The 18,919-nt window shown below is 45.3% G+C and overlaps 1 pseudogene; it reads right to left on the minus strand.

Moving 5' to 3' along the window:
* Positions 1-16,757: 16,757 nt before the first annotated feature.
* On the minus strand, positions 16,758-18,428 carry LOC124673374 (annotated as a pseudogene).
* Between the last annotated feature and the right edge of the window lie 491 nt (positions 18,429-18,919).

Here is an 18,919-nt window from a genome sequence, read left to right on the forward strand (position 1 = left end):
CTCCTAGCTCACGAACACTCAACAAGCAAATGTCCCTGAAATGTTTGATCTAGCAAATGTCCTCTCTGATCCTGGAATGCGGAGACCAATCGATGAATTTGGTACCCCGGAAATTACAGATAAAATGAGATGGGTACGCCACAGGAGTTGCTTCCGCCGTCTTCCTCGACTCCATCTTCAAGAGAGATCATCGCATTAACCTTGCAAGACCTGCCGTCGATGCCACCATGACGCCAGACCGCTCCACCATCCTGCTCGCATACATCATCCCGCATCCGTCGTCGATACCCCGCAGCACCATGCCACCGAGACTCAGCGCCGGCGATGTGGTAGATGAATACCACTCCACCAACATCCGCCACCATCCAGCAGCTGCTCCAAAAACGATGCCCCAAGAGGTAGAACGACGTAGGTAGCGTCGCCATCGTCCGATCCGGGAGACCCAGATCTAAGGTTTCCCCCGGAGCAGCACGAGTGGGTAGAAGCAGGCTGCGACGACGATGCCTTCAAGAAGGTTACGACGTGTGACGCCGCCATCGCCCGCCAAGACCGAAGTCGGAGCACGGTTTTCACCGGCAGCCGCACATCCCCAACTCGCTGAGTGTAGTGCCGAGGCAAGCAAAGATGATGCCTTCGACAAGGTAACGACGCCAATCGACGCCGCCATCATCCGCCAAGACCGAAATCGAAGCACGGTTTTCACCGGCTGCCCCGTCACCCAAAGCTCGTCGTCGACTGGATCTTCACCGCCGGAGATCTGAGTGGGATCCCAAAATCTCCCACCCCAGATCCCAAAGAGGCCGTCCCCCTCCGGAGAGGAGGTCGCCGCCGCCATGCCCGGGGCCGCTGCCCCGGCTCCCATGTGATGCGGGCGGAGCGGCCCGTCGCGCGGAGGAGAAGGCGTAGCAGCACGACCGCCTCCAGGCCCCAAGGACCAAGATCCGGCCACGCCACCACCGCCACCGCCTCGCCTTCCGGCCGCCGACGCCGCGCACCACCACCACCACAAGAGATCGGGAGCGCCGCCCCCCTCCCCCATGATCGCGACCATCTGAAGCCCCCGCCACCGCCATGCCACACGGGCTTTGCCGGGCGACACCTCCGGCGGCGGCGGCGAGGGGATGGAGGGGCTGGAGGGGCGGGAAGGCCGGTGGGGAGGGCTCCCGGAGTGGCGCGGCGCCGCCACCCGGGGAGGGTTAATAAAAACTGCCTCCTATTGGTCATGCTGAGACACAGGGAACGGTAACTGATGACTCTTGCCTTGTTGACAGGCATCACACACTAAAGTACTTTTATTGGACACTGAGGGAAGCTCATGACGACTAAGAATATGGTGAACAATCTGGGACGACGGATGACCTAGGCGAGCATGCCACTGAGCAGACGAAGCTTTAAGAGCGCTGAAAACTTGCTTGACCGCAGGATCATCAAGAGCATATAGGCCACCACGCCAGCGACCACTAAGGATGATGGCTCGGGTGAGAAGGTCCTTAACAAAAACACTGTTAGGATGAAACTCAACAAGAACATGATTATCATAAGCAAGTCTACGAATGGACAGAAGATTTTTTGTAATGGCGGGAACATGAAGGACATTACGAAGACGAAGTGGTTTGGAGGAGGGAGTAGGAAGGAATGCTTGACCAACATGAAGTACTAGTAAACAGCACGTGCTTTGCACGTCCCCAACCAAACAAGGCAACATAACAAAAATACATGTGATTTTTAGAACTCAAACAAATACACATAGTTACAAACTAATAAAATATTGTGTGAAAATATTACGGAATACATTGATAGCGTCTATCATATGTTGCGCCAAATGTGACGACAAAGTTTTAACTTAGTATGCTTACAAAAAGCTGTTAGTTGAGCTGATATCCATATTGTCTCAGTAGAGTTGATTCATAACAGGATCTGAACTAAATTTGGTGTTCTTCAAAAAGGAGTGAAGATCGGAAACATGGACACACATGGCTAATCATAGGCCTTCACTTTAGGATATCCGCGTCCAAAACAGGCACATGGTTCCAAATTCCCCTGCAAAAGAAAGTTTAAGACATGAGGCATTCATTTATTAATACAAAATGTTTTATTCTATGAGAAGGGGTATTAAATGGCATCTTCTACAATACCAAACATAACGCAACCTTCAGTACTGTTTTTGTAAGAACCTACCAGCATCTAAAATTACAACAAAATTAGTTAATCACACTCAAGATTCGTAAATCAAATAAGCCACTATAGTCATAAAAGAACAAGGATCATCTTTTAAATCTACAAAATGTATATCTCTCTCCTTACTTCCTTAGTAAAAATCATCATAACATTGATCTAGAGAGTATGAAGAACCATGGTCCAGTACTATACTGAAGAAAACAAAGAAGTACCTGCAGTTGCGCTGTTTTTGCATGCAACGGAACTGTGCTGCCAAGAAAGCATGCTACTTCCTGACAAAGGAAAAAGAGCATCGCTTTTAGCTGCATGATTGAAAAACATATTTTTAACATATATAAAATAGTAGCCAGTGATCAACATACCTATGTATTAGGAGTGAATGCAAAGCGGTATCATACACGAAACAAAAGGCACTGGTTCATAATTCAAATTTATCATACCATCAATACCTCCTTATACACAATATTTTTGGTACTTTTGCCTGATGATTCAATATCCTTGTTTGGCTTGGCAAGTATTCTTGTTGTTTGCCTTGATATCCTCTTGACAAAGCAACATATAATTGACCATGAGAGAACACATTCTCGGGAAGGTAGATGCCAACATTTGGAATGGTTTGGCCCTGAGCTTTATTAATTGTCATAGCAAAACTAAGACGAATTGGAAATTGTTTTCTTTTAAATTTAAAGGGGAATACATCATCTTCAGATGGGTATAAAGGAATTCTTGGATCTGGATCTTGACTTGCATATAGTCTGCGCACTTCATCAGGAACACATGGAGTCACTATCTTGACCTTGCCACCCATGCAACAAAATGTCGGTTTCTCATACTGGAACCTTTTTGCAGCGCAATGTGCACAATTAGGTACTGGCTGCAAAACATGATGGGAACTTGGTATATTTCGATAGATATGATTGCCCGAATCAACTTGTTTTTCACAAATTTCATGATTTATGTCTCGATATGATGAATAATCAGAACCTATCAAATGTTCATGAAAAATAAGAAAACGTGTGAGAATGATGATATTAATTTGTATTTTTCTTTTATTGAGAACTCAATGTTAATATTTACCTTGCCCACTTAATATACAACTCTCGTCGTCTTCATATTCATCCTCGATCAAACCATCTACTTGCCCAGAACCAACCATGAATCATTTTTTATCATTAGTAAAAAGAATATTTAGGAGATAAAAGCGTGAATGGATAAAATGCACTACTCCACATGCATACAGAAATAGATGGTATACAACTTAAAAACATTTTATCATCTGCATCAGCAATATTAGAAAGAAAAAGTTAGAAAAAAAGATAAAAAAATACAGTACATCTCTTGCACTGTGGTATATAAACATTTTATCATCTGACTGCATGTCTTGAAAATAAACATATTGCCATTGACCCTTTTAATATCCATTTATGCTGGACTGTATGGATAATCAACTCATGTAATTTTGTATTTAATAGATAAGATGGATTTTCAGCTGTATTGACAGATACGTACCTTTCTCGCGTCTGTTGGCGAGAGCTGGTGCGTGCATGTTGCCGTGGGTAATTTTATTGATTTGGCTAACTGCAGATTGCACACCATCGCTAAATGCATCATGATTCTTCCATCTCCGTTTGTATTCACGGTTCCTTTGCAGGTAGGCATCACGCTGTTCTGGAGTCATCATGACGTATCTTTCCCGGTCACGATAACGCTTGCGCTCAGAAGCATTTCTTCCTATAATACCTTTATGTCCATCTGAAGGATTACTTGATTGTATGGATACACCAGATGGATATACTTGGCGTTTAGTTTCATTAACCAGAAGATCTACAAACAAGAAAGCTTTGCTGATGATGACAAAGTTCACAGTGAACAATATTATTTCAAACTGGTGATTGCAAATATCAAGGATATACCTTGTTTACTATTTGACGATATCCGCAAGTCAGCCGAATTTGTAATATCTTGAAATGGACTTCGTTCTTGTATTTTAGTGTATCTTGTCATATGATTAGCTGAATTTCCCTTCATTTATCTGTAGATAACTGTCAATACACGATTCAACTTAGGCGTTACATATTTTAAAAATGCAGCATAATAGTCATCTTATTAGCAGAAGTATGGAGAAGATCTGGTTGTACAACACACGAAGCTTAAATCCCCTCCAAATAGTTTTAGAAAAACTTATTATCATAACCCAAGCTTAAAGATGGTTTAAAACACACCAAGCTTAAAGAGATATCTTGCTTTGCATTTGATGATACCCGTGAGTCAGCCGCATTTATAATATCTTGAAAAAGGTTCCATCTTTGTATTTTTGGTGGATCTTGCTGTATGATTATCTGAATTCTCCCTATTTCCCTTTCTAGATAAATATACGTACATGATTCCACTAAGGCGTCGCATTAGTATAGAAAACATGTGCCTATACAAATGCACGAAGCTCAAGTACCATCTAAATATTCAACAAAAAACTAATTGTCATAACTCCATTATTTGTCAATGTCATTTCACAGTGGAAAAACATCCACCATCCAAACAAAGATGGTTCAATTGATTGAACGTATAAAATCACAGACTTTTGTTTTAAAAAATAGTCATAACACGTATATACCGGTCCATTAGAAATTAGAATGGACAGACAAAAAAAATCAAAATGATTCGTAGACACAAACACAAACACTTGGTGGGCATTATAGCGGATAGCCTGTAACTTTATCCTTTCAGAAATAGCATATTACCTCTTCAAAATGGAAGTGTGTTGGGTCGATGATGATGTGTCAAATGCGTTGTTGGGCTGTACTGGTATGGCACGGCTGCAGTAGCAGTTGCAACCCACGAACCGAGAGGCTAATTAAGGAGCTGAAATTTTAGGCCAGCAGCAGCGGTAGCATCAGAGAAATAGACGACCACGGACGGACACGGGAGGGGGCCTGAAGCGTGAGCAAGCAAGCCGTGAGCTGGGCGAGTGCTTGCCGCGGCTGGTGGAGAGCGCGCGTACGGCAGGAGATGTCAGGGAGCTGTGTTGGCGGCGGCGGCGGCGAAAATGTGGAGTTCCGCCGATTGGATTGGAAGCAGCTCGATTGGATTGGAACAGCTCGGTGATGGACGGACGGATAATCGAAACCTGGCGAATCGCTTGTGGGGGAATTTCTTAGTCACGCGGAGAGTAGCAGCGAAGGCAAGCACGGAAGAGATGGCGGGCGAGCGGTGGAACTGGAAGTTGCTAGAGATTGTTATTTTAATCGAGATTCTAGGTTCTTCCAATCAGGCGCGCTGGCCGGATGCGAATCCTGAAGATCCTCGCCGTTGGATTTGTTCATGTATGAATCTAACGGTAAATCCGCATCACAGTGACTTAAATCAACGGTTGGTATGTGTTCTTAGGATGCCATGACAAGAGAGAGAATGGAACGCAGATTCAAATTTCAAAATTGGTACACTATAGAGGAGGTCGCCGCCGCCATGCCCGGGGCCGCTGCCCCGGCTCCCATGTGATGCGGGCGGAGCGGCCCGTCGCGCGGAGGAGAAGGCGTAGCAGCACGACCGCCTCCAGGCCCCAAGGACCAAGATCCGGCCACGCCACCACCGCCACCGCCTCGCCTTCCGGCCGCCGACGCCGCGCACCACCACCACCACAAGAGATCGGGAGCGCCGCCCCCCTCCCCCATGATCGCGACCATCTGAAGCCCCCGCCACCGCCATGCCACACGGGCTTTGCCGGGCGACACCTCCGGCGGCGGCGGCGAGGGGATGGAGGGGCTGGAGGGGGCGGGAAGGCCGGTGGGGAGGGCTCCCCGGAGTGGCGCGGCGCCGCCACCCGGGGGAGGGTTAATAAAAACTGCCTCCTATTGGTCATGCTGAGACACAGGGAACGGTAACTGATGACTCTTGCCTTGTTGACAGGCATCACACACTAAAGTACTTTTATTGGACACTGAGGGAAGCTCATGACGACTAAGAATATGGTGAACAATCTGGGACGACGGATGACCTAGGCGAGCATGCCACTGAGCAGACGAAGCTTTAAGAGCGCTGAAAACTTGCTTGACCGCAGGATCATCAAGAGCATATAGGCCACCACGCCAGCGACCACTAAGGATGATGGCTCGGGTGAGAAGGTCCTTAACAAAAACACTGTTAGGATGAAACTCAACAAGAACATGATTATCATAAGCAAGTCTACGAATGGACAGAAGATTTTTTGTAATGGCGGGAACATGAAGGACATTACGAAGACGAAGTGGTTTGGAGGAGGGAGTAGGAAGGAATGCTTGACCAACATGAAGTATACGCATACCTGTACCGTCGGCCGTGTGAACATGCTCCTTGCCTTGATAGGCCTCCTTCATGTGCAGCTTCTCCGAGTTGATTCGTCATATGATCCGTGGCACCGGTATCCATGTACCACGTAGGATCCGAATATGTGGGAGTGTGTCCTTGTGGTTCCATGGCCGGTCCAGAGACTTGATTAGCCATTGCCAGCTGACGGTCAAGGAAGCGACCATCGTTGTTCATGCCCAGATAGGACTTCTGAAAACGCTTGAAACAGCGAGCAGCAACGTGACCAGCAGTATCACATAGCTGGCACACGGTGGCAGCACCAGGACGAGAGCCACCAGGGCGACCATCAAAGCGACTGTCCGCACGGCCACCGGGTGCACCACCACCGATAGTAGGAGCGAGACTTGGGCTGATGGCCAGAAGAAGGAGCTGGCGGTCCAGGGCGATAGTTTGATGCGGGCGCCCGGAGGAGGGGCGATACGGCTTGCCGTTGAACTTGGCCGCATTGGCCGAGTGCGGCGACATGGCGGACGGGCGGCGATTATCAATGCGCTGCTCGGTCGAGAGAAGCCGGGAGTAGAGATCATGCGCCGGCATAGGGTCATCACGGTTGCGCACAGCCTCGACCACCGAATCATAGTCTTCATCCAGGCCATCTAGGACGAAGTTGGAGAATTCCTCAGGACGGAGAGGTTGACCAATGGAGGTGAGGGTGTCGGAGAGGGTCTTGATCTTGTTGTAGTAGACCGCAATCGAGGTGTCAAGCTTTTCCATCTTGGCAAGTTGAGCTCGGATCTGCGAGGAGCGAGCCGAGGTTTGCGCAGCAAAGGTGCGCTCGATGATAGTCCAGGCTTCAGCGAAGTGGTGGCGAACATGATCATGGCGCCCACCGCAGGAGTCGACGTCGAGAGGAGTGCCGACGGGATAGCCTGGTCCTGTTGAACCCACGCCGCAAACAAAGGGTTGGGCGAGGTCTCGGTAGCGCCGTCCTTGGTGGAGGAGACGGTCGAAGCGGGGCACGGAAAAGTGCCTTCAACGTAGCCATGGAGGAGATTACTCCGAAGCTGCGTGTAGACCTGAGCACGCCAGAGAAGATGAGTCTCGGCGGCCAGCTTGATGGTGATCTGGTTCCCAAAGTGAATCGGGCCAGATGAGGACGATCCGACGGAGACATTCAACGCCGGCGCCGGTGGAAGAAGACAAGCGAGGTCTTTGGCCGAAGGGGAAGTGAGGAAGGCGAGGAACCGGACGTAGCCGAGGAGGCGAACGACATGGCGGCGGCGGCAGCGGAAAGCAAAACCCTAGATCGATTTTCAGGCTGATACCATGTAATACAACGTAGGGAAAGTGTTTTAGGGTGAAACGCACACATCCCTCATGGGGCTGGCGTTTATATTTATATTGATACATCAAGGGTTACAATAGGGATTTACAAAGAGTAGTTACAATACAACACGTATTCTATCAGTATGATGATGAGTTCCTTGCCAGATGCTCCTCTACCGCCTGTGTACCCCCACCCGGCCCAGGCCAAATCCCGCATCCTCAACCCCACCATCTCCATGGCCATCGCCTTTCACCTCGTGGGCACGGGCGTCCTGCGATTTCCCCCAACCGCACCACCATGGATACCGCCCCTTCGTCTCGGCCGACCACCCTCCGCCCGGAAGCAGCGACAGCGTCCACCCCTGTTCTGCCGCCCTCCGCCCGACCGCCCACCCTCCCCGCCCAGCTATAAGCCTGGTCCAGCAGGGGACTGGGGAACCGCAAGGGATGCGGCGGTGATGGCCAACGCTCGGGACTTCAGTCTATTTCCCTCTGACATCAGTCTATCTCTTCTCCCCCGGCCATATTTGGTCAGTGTTCTAATTTTGTACATTTTCTGTTCAAACTTATCAAAACAACCAATTTCATGGTTTGTACAACGAAACTTTGGCGAGGAGAGGAGAGGACCGCTCATGCCGGGCAGCGAGGCGACTCCATGCATCCTAGTAGTCTGTCATTTGATTGTTTCCTTCTCTTTTTTCGAGCTGATTCCTACCTAGTATCTTTCTGTTCTACCTACAAGGGTTTCCGACTTCTGTTAATTTAACATCGTGTTCTTTTGCATCTCAAATTAACCATTCTATTGAGGAGGTCTTCCTTCGCGATTCTTTTGTCTGGAAAACCTAGAGACGCATCCCCAAAAGAGTGAAAACCGTTGTACAAATTTTTAGCGCGCCGAAGGTGCACGTGTTTGTTGGAGATGCTCTAATTGCAATATTTTGAGCTTATTGCAGTTCTTGATAAACGTTTATTTTAGTAGCTTGTCTAGTGATAGCTTGCTCATTTTTCATGATTACGCAACTGAATGTTAGCAAAACTGGATAGTTATTTATAACTTGCTCAAACTAAATTGGCCTGAGAAACAAAAGAGGCCCATCCGAGGTTCCCTTCCTGGCCCGTCACATACCTGGTCGCACATGTACACATTCTCAAAACAAAACAAAACAAAAAACCGTACACCTAAATGCTACTCGCGCAACTGAATGTTAGCAGAGCTGGAAGATTATTCGTAATCTTAATCTTGTTGATACTTGTTACATTTTCAGCTCATTGCAGTTATTGATAAAATTTTATTATAATTATATTGATAAATGTTACATTTTGAGCTCATTGTAAATTTTAGCAGTTATAAGAAACATGGGCAAATGCTATTTGATCACTGTTTATTTTAATAGCTAATTAATTGATCACTATGACAGGTTGCTCATTTTTCCTTTTTTTTCGAAATGGGGCATTGCCCAGCCTCTGTATCAATGTGATGCACACGGCTTTTCATTTATTTGAAAGATTCAAAAATATTCAGAAGTTTACATCACGGATCAGAGATGGTTGAGACAAGTATCAACCATCGGAAAATGAATAAAAACACAGAATTATCCATTTTGTATCCTACTAGTGTGTCGCCACCCAGTAGCCTGGAAAAAGAAGTCCTGAGTAACCGTTAGCACACGGTTGCACCCAATATCCATAGTCTCCCGCTGATCCTCCGGAAGAAGGAAAGCCCATTGTTGGATCCAGTACGCCGCACGCCGAATAACCTGCAAAAAATTAGTTCCCTTTTGTCTGTTAAAAATTATGTCATTCCGGTTTGTCCAAATAGACCAGCATACAGCAGATATGCCAATCCGTATTCTATTCTTATCCAATTTATGAACCCCATTAAGCCAATTACCAAACATATTAGTAATATTTGCAGGTGGGTGTATACCAAAAGTAAAATAAATCATTCGCCAAACAATTTTGGCAAATGGACATCATAAGAATAAGTGATTTATGGTTTACGGCTCATTACAAAAACAACATTTAGTGCATCCATGCCAATTCCGTTTCACCAAATTGTCTTTTGTGAGCAGTACTTTATTGTTAAGAAACCACATAAATTTTTTGATCTTGAGAGGTATTTTTAATTTCCACAGATATTTGCGTAAAAAAGGAGTGTGACCATTTATTAAGTCAAGATACATTGATTTGACTGAAAATGTTCCGGAATCAGCAAGTTTCCAAACAAATTTATCCGGAGTGTTTGTCAATTGTACCATCATTAGCCGTTGACAAAGATTAATCCATTGATTCCATTTGTTTTTGTTAAAAACCCTCCTAAAAGCAATATTAAGCGGATTTTGTGCCAACACAGTAGCAACTAAAACATTCTTTCGTTGTACTATATTATACAACGCCGGATATTGATGTGCTAAAGAAGTGTCTCCTAGCCAAATGTCCTCCCAAAACCGGGTATCAGATCCAATTCCCCACTTTGAAAAACCCCTGCCAAAAAAGCATCTTTCACACGCATAAGACCCTTCCAAAATGTAGAATCAGTAGGTTTCCCCTCAACCTGTGCTAACGTTTGGTTTTTCAAATATTTATTAGAAAGAAGTTGCTGCCACATTCCCTCCTCGGTGAGAATTTTAAATAGCCATTTGCTTAGCAAACATTTGTTTTTAAGTTCAAGAACTTCAATACCTAACCCTCCTTGGTCTTTAGGTCTACAAACCATACTCCATTTTGTAAGCCTATATTTCTTCTTCGTTTCATCCGTTTGCCAAAAAAAACTTGAGCGGTAGAAATCCAAACGTTTTCCGACCCCTACGGGAATCTCAAGGAATGACAACATGAACATTGGCAAACTCGTCAAAAATGAATTGATTAAGATTAACCGATCACCGTAGGATAGTAGTTTACTTCGCCAAGTCCCTAATTTTGCCCCAAAATGGCTCTCTATAGGATTCCATTCGGAATTTCCAAGTTTTCGATAATGCACAGGAATACCGAGATATCTTATCGGTAAGGACCCAGCCTCACACCCAAAGATTTGTCTATAATCCTGTTCCTTTTCTTTAGCTTTCCCAAAACAGAATATCTCACTTTTATGGAAGTTAATTTTGAATCCAGACAATTGCTCAAACATCGAAAGGATTAATTTCATATTTACGGCCTTTTCAACATCATGTTCCAAGAATAGTATTGTGTCATCCGCATATTGGAGTATCGATACTCCCCCATCAACCAAATGAGGAATGAGACTCCCTACATGACCCTCTTCTTTCGCACGAGAAATTAAGATGGCAAGAACATCGGCGACAATGTTGAAAAGAATTGGAGAAAAAGGGTCACCTTGTCTCAATCCTTTCCTAGTTTGGAAATTGTGTCCAACATCGTCATTAACCTTAATTCCGACACTACCTCCTTGGAAAAAGTTTTTGATCAAATCACACCATTTGGGATCAAAGCCTTTCATCCTTAGCACTTGTTGGAGGAATGGCCATTTAACTTTGTCGTAAGCCTTCTCAAAGTCAATTTTGAAAAGAACTCCGTCTAACTTTTTCTGATTAATTTCATGAACAGCTTCATGTAGGACAACTACTCCCTCAAGGATATGGCGTCCCGGCATGAAAGCCGTCTGTGTTGGCATACCAACCTTGTGAATTATCTGAGAGATTCGAATAATAGCTACCTTAGTGAAAATTTTGAAACTCACATTAAGGAGGCAAATAGGCCTATATTGTTGTATTTGGATCGCATTTTCTTTTTTAGGTAATAACGTGATGACACCGAAATTAAGTTTATACAAAGGTAATTGGCCCATATGTAATTGTGTAAATAAGGCCATCAGGTCATCCTTAATTATACTCCAACATTTTTGGTAAAACTCCGCCGGAAAACCATCGGGTCCAGGAGACTTATTATGTTCCATCCGAGATATAGCCTCGAACACCTCAACTTCAGTAAATGCCGTTGTAAGTATATTGTTTTCCTCCGGTGTTAGTTGAGGGATATCAGTCACGTGATTCTCCATCATGGAGAAAGAGGTATGTGCCGGTGCCCCAAACAATTTTTTATAATATTCAGTGATATAAATTTTTAGATTATCATCACCTACTATAGTACCTTCATCCTGCTCCAATTGGAATATTTTTTTCTTTCTATGTTTGCCATTTGCAATGAGGTGAAAATATTTTGTATTATTACCTCCTTCCTGAATATGCTTGACTTTGGCTCGCTGAGCCCATTTTTTCTCTTCATCTCGACGTAGCTTATTAAGACACTCATGTGCATGTTTCAGCTGATTTCGTTCGGAAGGTGATAACAAGCTAGATTCTGCTTTGATATCCAAAAGATCAATAATACCAAGCAGCCGTTCCTTTTCCTTTCTATATTTTCCGCTTAGATTTTTTGCCCAGCCTCTCAAAAAACGTCGTATGTGTCTGATCTTTTTCTGCCAAGTTTGAATTGGTGAATTTCCAGCGGATACTGCTGCCCATTCGGCAGCAATCATTTCATGGAATCCATCTTGTTCGAACCATGACAATTCAAAAGAGAATCTAGGTCTGTTACCGCGGTGAGCGTGTTGGCCAGATTCAATTAGAAGCGGTGTATGGTCTGAGCCAGCTCGAGTGAGCGCCCTCACAGTCACAAGAGGGAACTTTTGTTCCCACTCCACACTAGCTAAGACCCTATCTAATTTTTCATATGTTGGAATCGCTCTTCTACTTGCCCAAGTGAATTGTCTCCCAGAGAGAGCAATTTCTTTTAAGTTCAAGCTTTCAATTATTGCATTAAAGACAAAGGGCCAGTGAGGATTAAAATTGTTGGTACTTTTGTCCTCTTTTCTTCGCAGAATATTAAAATCGCTCACCGATAGTGTCGGTAAGGTTTCAGTTTCACACATACGAACCAACTCGGATAAAAATTCGGCTTTATGCGCATCTTGAGCAGCACCATAAACTGGAACCAGAACCCACCCGAAACCATCTAGCTTAGATCTAATATGAAGTTTGACACAAAAATCTCCATTATCCACTTTCTTAACCGAGAGAGTTTGAGTGTTAATTCCCACAAGAATCCCTCCCGATCGGCCATGAGGTAGAAGACAAAACCACGCAAATTCACGACCCGCTGCCAAACTAGATAAAAAGCTCAGAGTGAAGTTTGATCTCCCTGTTTCCAAAAGGGCAATAAAATCCAAACGGTGTTCCCTAATTGCCTCGGTAACAAACAGATGCTTGCCCGGATCTCGAAACCCCTCACTATTCCATGTCATACCCCTTAAACCCTCCATCAATTTTTTTTGTTATTCTTTTTTATTCTTAGTCTGTCACTTCTCCGAATTTTAGTCTTGTCATAAGACTTTTTCCTACGTACACGTTTAGCTACAGTATGGGTGACCATATGGTCTGTGTGCATCTCAGTATTTTCATCTGAAAATTCATCTAAATCATCACATAAAACAGAGGCTCGGGTGACCGCTAGACACAATGGTACGTTATCAGAGACTTCATTTGATTGCTTAGAGTTATTTAAAAAGGTTAAGCACCGTTCTTTTTCAGTATTCTTAATTAGCTTTGCTGCCAACAGTCCAGATTTCAAATCGTTTCCCATAGAAACCCCAATAGACTTTGCTCTATCAATTATTTGTTCATCCGAAAATGTAGAAAAAGAAAATGTGGTAGCTGTTTGTGTACCTTGGGTCTGAAAATCATCACGCTTCTCGGCAATCATCATCGCCCTCTCCATTTGAGTAGCGTCGGCATTTGGTTGTGCTCTTAGCCTATCACTCGACCGCATCCCCATCGCCGAACTAGGCTGGATTCCTCCAAAATTTATGACCTCCGACATAGTAGGTTTATAAATTGAGGACTCCCCAAGACCCTTAGATAAAAAACTGAAATTAGTACCAGAAGTTTCCATTTCATCCTGTAAAGTATTCAGACAAACAGTTGGCTGTACCTTTTGTACTCCAACAGGAGTTGAAACAGATAACATGGGAGATGACACACGTGCAACAGTAGACTCTCCCAGACCCTTAAGTAAACAACTTAAGTTAGAATCAGAAGTATAAAAATCATCATGTACTGTGTGTGTGTATAAACAACTGGCTGTACCTTTTGTATTCCTGCAGGGGTTGAAACAGAGATCAAGGGAGATGACATACATTCATCCGTATACTCTCCAAGGCCCTTAGGTACACCAGGTAAGTTAGTACCAGAAGTATCAATTTCATTATGTATTGCATGTTTAAAAACAAAAGGTTGTACCTTTTGTAGACCAACAGGAGTTGAACCAGAGAGCAAAGGAGATGACACATTGTCATCAGAGACCCCTCCGATCAACGATTGGTCCTTGGTTGGCGTGAACCCATGCATATTGGGCTGTGCCCGGCTGTAGTCCTCTGCAATAATCCCAATATCTGAATTGTCGACAACAGCCGACAGATAAGGTGCAGCATCCACTGATAGTTTAGCCCCCTGTATTTGTTCATCATTCTCGTCAGAAACAGGCGTATCAAATAGTCTTGCACAAGTGTTCTTCAAAGTCTCATCAATGCATGTGCTGAAAGTTACATTAGCAGATTTGGGAACACACGACCATACTTCAGCATTAACAATTTTTTCAAAACCAGCCACTCCAAATTTAATAGGAGATATAGCTAGAGTCTGTCCTTGTACTGATGTAGACTTGCCACCTTCATCAGCCATTCCATCCTGTGTGTTTTCAGAAGTACCAAACTGGTCATCGAGTATGCTCGTATTTCCATTCCGCCCATCATGTTCCATGTCCCCTTCACCATTGTTTGCATCATTCATCACTATATCAGCAAGTGGAGCAGCTTGTAAACCCTCCACCTCAAATCTGAATCTATAGAAATCATCAAGCACTCTTATATCCATATTGGCAGGGATGAGAGATGGATCAAGACATGTGATAAGTATGCGTAAAACATCATTAGCTCTAGTGAAAACCATATCAATGTCTCTTGTCTTGCCGAATAAATTGCCCAATGCCCAAAGGGCCAGGAAATCATCTAGGACAGAGGTGGGCAGATCATACACTCTAACCCAAACATCTTGAGCTCTCCAAATTGGTTCCACCGATTTTTTCCAGAAATCAAAAGTCATATAAATTTCAGAGTTGGGAACATTGAACCTGCCAAAGTGTTGGACCCTCACCAAATCCATCTTGCTAGGAAAATTCACCCGATAAACATTGTCTTCCACTCTGACCACATCCCACTCATAAGAATCATCAGGCACAATCCATTGTAGCTGACCTATAATTTCCTGAATAGATAATTGGCCCCCTGACATTAACCGACATCGGAACATCCCAGAACATTAGCTCTTCATGAGCCAAACCATACATAATCATATGTGGTTTAGGGGCTGTAAGAAAAGGACACATCCTGGATATATGTTCGGTACTCGACAACGATCACAAATCATCTCGGTACAATCATTCAAACAGAGTGTCCAGGCTTACCACATCCGAAACAGCCCGACCCTTTCTTCTTCTTGGCCATCCGTGCCTCGCTTTGTTCCTTCCAAATTTGCGGTAACACCAACGACTCGAGGTGTTATCCCAGCAACAGCGAGCAACGTTTCTTCCGCTCTCCGGCTGCCAAGACCTTCCCTAGTTGCAGCTGTAGGTTGATTAGCAGTGAGCACTACAGGTGGCTGAACTGCCGGATTCCCTGGTTGTCCACCTTGCTTAGACATCTCTGCTAGTTGTTTAGCTAAAGCACTAGCCATCTCCTTCACCAACAGACTTTGTTGTTCTGTTAAACCTCCCGAGTCCGTCACATAATTCCTAGCAATGAAAGTGCTCCTATTGCTCACTTCACGAGTATTGTAGCCATTATTCGCCCTACGAAAATTGTAGTTCCCCTGGCCACCAAATTTGCGACGATCAGGGCCCCGGTGATAACCAGACCCGTTGTTAAACCTTGGCCTGCCCCCTTCATAGTTTGATGGTCCAGCACGAAAAACCCCATCAAAACCTCCACCTTGATCATCAGAGCCCCTGTTATACCCTTCATCCTGTCCAGCAGTACCACTAGAGCTACCTTCATAGTAGTTGTTGCCACGTCCAGGGCCAAAACCTGCTCCTCCGTTCCACCATCCAGCACCATTGCCGCGCCCTCCACCACCAACTTGTCCTCTTCCCCGGTTGGGATTAGAGCCGCCGCCTCGATTAGCCATGGCTACAAGGCCAGCCGCCGCCTCTGCGATAGATGGCGAGACAATTGGTGCCGGGTGGAAAACCCTTCTGGATGACAACCCTAGAAGTCGACAGAACCCTCCAGTTAATCGGATCGGAGAGGTGATCTGAACCAACGGATCGAACGCTAATTCTGAGCCCATCTGCTCCTTTGAAAAAGTCCGCTTCTCCCTTGCATTATGGCCCACATGGCCCACTTCATGATTAGGGGAAAAATTCATGTTGGAACTCTTTCGTCGATCTATCGATGAACACATCGAATTTTGAACAGAAGTCTGTCGATTTACCGATGAACACATCAGCAGTGATCCATGTTTTCCACGAGATGCAACTCGTAAATTCCGTCTCCGTTGAACAAGAACCCATTCCTTTGCATCAAAAGTTTCAAGCAGGAAAGTCGATGGTGGTATCACTGGTTCCTTCATCGCCAGCGGCGAACGAACTGTGGAATCCACAATCGAAGGAAGCTTTGGAGAAGCAGAAATCATACCTAGAACGCCGCTCATCTCCCTCTGCAACCTTCTCTTCTTTTCCTTCTGCATCAGCGCGATCGTCGACATCCTGGGCAGATCACAGGCGGTGGGCTCCGGTGACCTACAAACATACGAAAATGACGATGTGGAGAGACGCGCAGGGAAGGGAGATTCAGATGCCGACGATAGATCACCGACGACTTCATCATCCTCGTCGGAGTCCGACGCGATCGCCCAAAATCGCCCTCCTAACGGCTCTCCGGAAAAACCGCTCATTTTTCCTGATCAAGAGAGAAGCGGCGGCATGCTCTGTTCGTTGCGGAAGTAGTCAACGGGATCCACATTCCGCTTGATCATGGCGAGTCTCTGGAAGTTCCCCCCGAAGTACCTCTCGCCCCACACCTTGCCACTCTCGTAGGTGCTGACGCCGCTGACCACCTGGTTCACGCCGATGTCCAGGTCCCGGTAGTTGGCGTAGGCGGCTCTGGGGTTCTTGCTGACCAACGGCTCCATGAAGTCGCATATGGTGCTGATCCAGCTCGGCGTTGTGGTGTTGTTGCCCCCGATCCACGACTCAAGGTACTGGATGTTATAGAGCACGCTGGCGCGGTGCGGGAAGGGCGTGTCGTCGGCGGTGATGCTCCCCATCCTCCCGCCTTGCGGCTCGAGGACGAGCTGCCCCTCGGCGGCGCCGGTGGGCCATGTGAAGATCTTCTCCGACGCGTCCTTGGTGAGGGCTTCCTTGACGTAGTCGGACTTGTTCTTGTAGAAGCGGCCGAGGGTCATGGTGCGGTTGAGCAGGAGGGCCTATAGTGGGGTGCTGTTGATGGCGTCGCCGAAGTATATGTAGGCCACGTACTGCACCCAGCTCATCTCCCGGCAGTCGACGCGCGTCAGGTTGATCTCCGGGAGCCGGTCGCTCAAGGTGGCCACCACCGGCGCTGCAGTTGCCGAGGTACAAGGACTGGAAGTTGGCCTTGGTCACGGCATCACGCCGAGGTCGTCGATCGGGAAGCAACTAGGGTCAGGCGCACGTGGTTCTATGGTTTATTTTTTGATTTCGCGGGCGGGGGTGTGGAGCGATCGGTTCGCGCGTCCTCATCAAAGCCTTCCGGCCCTCCCATCGGAAAATTTTAGAGCAAGGAACAGTCTGGACAGAGTTCAGAAAAAACTCAAGGCTGTCAAGAATAGTTTGAAGGGTTGGGGACACAATTTAAGGGGGAGAGATAAAAAAAGGAAGAGTGAAATTTCTCTCTTGCTTGCTGATCTGGAAATGAAAGAAGAATTTTCCCCTTTGTTGGCTTCTGATATTCAAAGAAGAACTGCACTGCAACAAGAAATGCTTGATATTCTAGATAAAGAGGAATGCTTCTGGCGACAAAGAGCAAGAGATAATTGGTTGTTAAAAGGGGATAGTAATACAGCTTACTTTCATAGAATGGCTAATGGTTGCAAAAGAAAATCTAAGATTTTCTCTTTGAAAAATGGTGATTCTATAATTCAAGGTGATGATGCTTTGTTGAACCATGCCACTCTGTTTTACAAAGATCTCTTTGGTCCTGCAGAAGATAGAGGGGTTAGATTGAATGCAGAAATATGGAATAATGCAGAAAAACTGGATGATGTAGACAGGGAGACTTTGTCCAGAAAATTCACTGAAAAGGAAGTTAAAGAGGTGGTGGATCAGATGGAGAAGAACAAGGCAGCAGGGCCTGATGGATTCCCCATCGAATTTTATCAAGCATGCTGGGACATTATCAAAAGGGATATTATGACAGTGTTTCATGATTTACATGAACACAAAATTGACCTTGCCAGTATTAATTATGGTATTATTACCTTAATTCCAAAAAGTGATGAAGCTGATAGGATCCAAAAGTACATGCCTATTTTCTTATTGCAAGTTTTGTTCAAAATTTTCACCAAAATCCTTACTGTCAGAGTGACTCCAGTCATGGAGAAACTGTTGTCTACTCATCAAACCCCCGAAGTAAACTGGAAATTTTTGTTTTACTGTTGTTCACAGAAGGGCTTCAGTGACAGTTGGCTTGTCTGGATTAAAAATGTGGTAACAAATGGTACCTTGAGTGTGAAAGTGAATGATAATGGTGGTCCATATTTTGCTAGTTGTAAAGGTGTGAGACAAGGAGATACTTTTGCCCCTTTTCTGTTCAATATGGCTGCCAACAGCTTGTCCAAGATGATATCTCTGGCACAACAGAATGGTCTCATCACAGGACTTGCAGATAATCTGGTGGAGAATGGTATTGCCTTACTACAATATGCTGATGACACTATTCTGCTCATTCAGGATGATGCTGAACAAGTTGTGAATCTGAAACTCATCTTGTATATTTTTGAAACTATGTCTGGACTCAAAATCAACTTTGAAAAAAGTGAGGTCATGTTGATACTAGATGATGAGATGAAAGCCCATTTCTTTGCTT

The sequence above is a fragment of the Lolium rigidum genome, chromosome 7 (genome assembly GCF_022539505.1).
Source record: "Lolium rigidum isolate FL_2022 chromosome 7, APGP_CSIRO_Lrig_0.1, whole genome shotgun sequence".
Lineage (NCBI taxonomy): Eukaryota > Viridiplantae > Streptophyta > Magnoliopsida > Poales > Poaceae > Lolium > Lolium rigidum.